The sequence below is a fragment of the Propithecus coquereli genome, unplaced genomic scaffold, assembly GCF_000956105.1.
Source record: "Propithecus coquereli isolate 6110/MARCELLA unplaced genomic scaffold, Pcoq_1.0 Scaffold32, whole genome shotgun sequence".
NCBI classification, from domain to species: Eukaryota; Metazoa; Chordata; class Mammalia; order Primates; family Indriidae; genus Propithecus; species Propithecus coquereli.
Window position 1 is genome coordinate 9,428,826 of NW_012148841.1, and position 5,029 is coordinate 9,433,854.

A 5,029-nucleotide genomic window follows, 5' to 3' on the forward strand; every position below is an offset into this window, starting at 1 on the left:
TCTCATATTAATATAAATTAGATGACTTTTGTCCTTGCCTGAGGTGACAATGTCAGTGTCTGAGGCTTACATCTTTCACGACTATCAGCTAATTAGAATGCAGGGGAGCTTTAAAGGTCCCTCTCTAATCCTCCATTCTGGATCACAACCAGGGTTAGCGCTCCTGTCAGTCACTGCAGGGCCCCGAGCTGCGTTTCCCAAACCTATGATAAGCATAGTTTCCGTGCGAATCAACAGTAGGAGGTAAAAAAGAGCCACCTTTTTATATATCAGAATTCAAAATAAATGTGATAACTATACTACTGTAACATCCTCAATGCACTGCCACTGAATAGATACCATCTTTCTTAGAACTGAAAGACCCTCAGTCCAAGAAGTACTCTTGCTGTTTCTTGTTTATACACATGTGCAGAACTAGGAATTGTGTTTTTCTGAGAAAAGTCAGGTTTTGGTTAGTGATCTCTCCTGAGTCCTGGAAGGATGCTGACTTTCCTGTGGCTCTCCTCGCTAGCTCCCGACTCTCGCCTTCTCCCAGCCCGGCTCTCCCAGTCCTCGTCCAAAGGGCAATGTCAAGAGAGGAGACAGGATTTCCCTTCCTTTCACTATCACCATTTACTCCAACCTTTGTCTGTCGAGGTCCTTCAAAAATGTCCACACTGCAACTTCAGTTTCTTTACAGTCTTGATCCTTTTCATTGATTTTGTCAACTACCTTCTTATTTAACTGGAACGTATTAGTACATTCAGGCGGTTGGTGAAGCTTATTTGAAAAGCTGCCTTCCAAGCCTTTGACTCAGAACTGCTCGTTTTCCCATCTCCCCGTATCTCTGGGGTCAGTCATGAACTCCAGGTAGCCATTGTGTTTTCCAGACAGTTTTTCTTCCAAAACATGAACAGAAGTCTGTCTGCCCTTCAGACTCCCCCAGTTATATCCCCCTTCAGTAGTCTCTAGGTCTCTCTTCTCCAGATGCATTAAAGAATTTCACGCTTGGCTGACAGTGTTCCTCTGGACTCAAACTGCCCTTGTCCTGTGCGGACTCAATGTCTTCAGAGGGAACCCATCTAACATTTCAACTGTGCTTCAAACAAGGTTCTCTGTGACTTAACTCAGGCACTCATGCCCACAGCTACTCCCTAAACCTTGCCATCCTCTAGCACTAATCCATTTTGGAAACCTTGATCCTTGAATTCACACAGCTTCATTTCTTTCTACAATTCTGTGCCCATCTTATACTGCATTTTGAATTCTTGGAGATCTCTAGGTTCTCTAACCTCTTGCTACTCAAAATGAGTTAGTTCTGTGGACCAGCAGCAGGGGCACCAGCCTTATCTGGGAGCTCACTGTAAATGTGGAATCCGCTGGCCCTTCTCCAAACCTAGTCTGCAATTTTAAAAGATCGCCAGGTGCTTCATGTACACATAGGAGTTTGAGAAGGACTGCTCTCACACTGACAGTCTTTACTCACTTCCTTTCCCACCCAGCCTGGGTCTCTAGGTCAAACGTTTGAGTTTGTTCCTCACCAGCATGCTTATTTGTCACTGTACCCATTGGACAATCCCCTTCCTGGGTCAGTCAAAGCACCCTCTTTTTCAGCTACTCTGCCTAAGCCGCTGAGGACTGCTAGTGTAATAACCTCATTGCACTGGGACGGTTTACGATCTCAACTGGACCCCAAGGCTGCCCAGTGCTCTGTTTCTAAGAATCAGTTTTTCCTCCTTTCCAAAACTTATGTACCTCTCCTCAGAGGTCTTATGATGTATCTACAAGCTTTTTTTTTCTTTTAAAGTTTCTGCCTTATATGTAGAGAGAATGGGATTCTTGGGCCATGAATAATAATCTTAACATCTTGCCCACATGCCTACAAACACCTATTTTCAATCCTGTTCTTCCCTTCTTTCCTTTTGTCATCTAGGAAATATCTTTTAATTTACAAGGCTACACCTCCATTATTCTGATTCCACTGAACCACTGGCCCCTCCCCTTCGTGAATAAACTTTTTACTCTGGAATAATTTTTTTTTATTTCAGAAAAGTTACAAAGATTGTGCAGAGATTTCCCAAATACCCCTAAAGTGGGTTGAATAATAGTTCCAAAAGTGTATCCAATTGCTAGCCTCCGTATCTGTGAATGTGTGAATAGGGTCTTTGAAGATGAAATTAAGAATTTCAAAATGAGATCATCCTGGATCTAGGGTGAGACTTAAATCCAAAGACAACTATCTTTACAAGAAGCAGAAGAGGCAAAGACATAGACATGGAGTGGGGGGAGAAGAGGAGACCTTGGAGAAGGTCTCTTGAGCGTGAAGGGCAGCTACAGACCAAGAAACACCAAAGATTGCCCCCAGCCACCAGAAGCTAGGAAAGAGACATGGGACGGATTCTCCCCCAGAGTCCCCAGATGGAGGCAGCCCTGCCCATCCTTGATTTAAGACTTCTGACTTCCAGAACAATGAGAGAATATGCCGTTGTTTTAAACTTATGGTAATTTTTTATGGCAGACCTAGGAAACAACACAAGCCCTCACCCAGTTTCCTCTAACGTTCACATCTTACATTGCTATGATGCATTTGTCAAAGCTAAGAAACCAGCATCAGTACATTGCTATTAACTAACCTCTAGTTCTTATTTGGCTTTCCAAGGTTTTTATACTAATAGCGTTACTCTATTCCAGGATCCAATCTAGGATATCACATTGCATTTAGTCACCACATCTCCTTAGTCATCCGTGGTATGTCCACTTTCAGGTTCATGTGACTTGTGCATGTCCTTCCCTGTTCCTAGATGACCACCCCCTCATTTCCCATAAGCTCCCAGTCTGTCTTCGTGACCATCTCAAATATTTTCTCTGTGACTCCTTTCCCCGAATTCTGCAGAGGCAGATATTTCTTTATGCCTCCATAGCGTGTCAGTATCTATTAGACCTTTTTTTACATTATATTTTCATTATTTATATTTGTAAATTTTCTTTACTAGACTGAGTTACAAGAAAGTAGGGGCAATATTTTATTGGTCTTTGTGTATAGTAGTCCTCCATTATCTTTGGGGAATATGTTCCAAAATCCCCAGTTAAATGCCTGAAACCACGAATAGTCCTGAAGCTGATTGCCATCAGTTGGAACACATTTCTGTTCATGTCTTCCACCCATAAATTTAAAGCCTCTTCCATCTTAGTACTTATCACGCACCGTGGCTGTAGCTTTTGCACTTTGAGGTGTGACAGGAAAACTAGCACAAATTTCTTTTTCCTTCTTCACAATTTCATGGATAGAAGATTTGTTCTTACCGTAGATCTTAGCAATCTCGGCCTACAGTTGTTTTTGTTCCTTATTAAGTCAAGAACTTTCACCTTTTCACTTAAAGGAAGCATTTTACTGCTTCTCTTTAGCGTATCCAAATTGCTGGCATCACTTCTTTTGCATGCTGGGGCCATTGTAAAGTAAAATAAGGGTTATCTGAACACAAAGTCTGCAGTGCCCCAACAGTCGATCTGATAACCAAGATGCATATTAAGTGAGTAGCTGGCAGGGAGCTTAGCATGGATATGCTGCACAAAGGGATAATTCATGTCCTGGGCAGATGGAGCAGGATGTCACGAGATTTCATCACATTACTGTGATGAAATGGTGTGTAATTTAAAGCATGAATTTCTTATTTCTGGAATGTTTCATTTAGTATTTTTGGATTGTGGCTGACAGTGGGTAACTGAAACCGTGGATAAGGGGGGACTACCCTACTCATTGCTGATGACATAGTAGCTGGTTTTCAGTGCCCATTTGTTCAAAGAATGAAGGAATACAAGGCTACAAACGTCTGATTTCCCTCCTGTCCAGCTAGATGTTCATTCTAAGGTGATTTTTTTCTATTATGAAAATGATAGTTTTAACTTCAACTGATTTCTTTTGTTTACTGAAGAAAAAGCCTATTTATCATCCAAGTTGTGGACTATAAAAAAGGATCTTTTAGTTTCAGACATGGTTTTTGCATGTACTGGCTGAGAGGTTCATGTTAGCAAACATCATTAAATAGCTGAGTTTGTGACCTGCAGCTATACAAACAAGGAAAGGGATATTAGAAGCTCTGCCATGATGGCTTTCTCATGTTCTCACTTCCCTTACCATGCCATAGTCCAGATAACTGGCGTTTTCTCTCCTTTGCTCATCTGCCACCTGGTACTGTCGTGATCCGTGATGATTCTCCCAAACATTCCTCCCTACTTACTTCCTCACTTTTCTCTCTTCCACCACCTCACTTAGCTCCCATATCTGGAATTTCTTTAACATACTCTATTGGAAGGAAAGTCATGTGCATTTATCTCTAATGTTTGTGTGATACATTAGAGTTGTAGCCACTCTTTACCATACATTCTCATTGGATCCTACTTCAGAGGGATATCTCCATTTTTCAGATAAGCAAATTGAGGTTTACTGAATTTATGGTTTCCCTGATACTCCCCAAATTAGAAAAATTTGAATCTGGAGTCTTGGTTTGATTTAAAATCCTATGTACTTTTCAACTCAGAGAAATCAGGTCCAGATGATATCATTCGTACCCTGGAAAAGTAGTATCTAAACTAAAATTATACAGGGATATCTCAGTTATAATTACCAGTATTTTTTTTCAGGAACTAGTTTAAGCCAGGTTTTCTGTCTGCATAAGAGATAATTATAATCAAAATATTCTGATCAGATGTAGCCTTTACAGGTTTGGATTTTGTGGCTGGTGAGTATTCACAAGTGTGATTTATAAGGCATCTGAATGTCTATGTCTGTGCTTGTTGCAGAGAGGAAAATATAGAAGTGTTGTCATATATTTCATTGCCTTCTTTGTGACAGAAAAAAATCAACCATGAAATGAGAATATTCTTTTTCAATAGAAGTGCCTCTGCATTCATATTTTTCTTCAGTGCTTTGGATTTTTGTTTGTTTATTTGTTTAAAACCAACTTAAGTTGAATGTACATATAATGGATCAGGAAGTGATGAAAAATATATACACTTTTTACACATTCCAGTCACCACTAAAATTAGGACT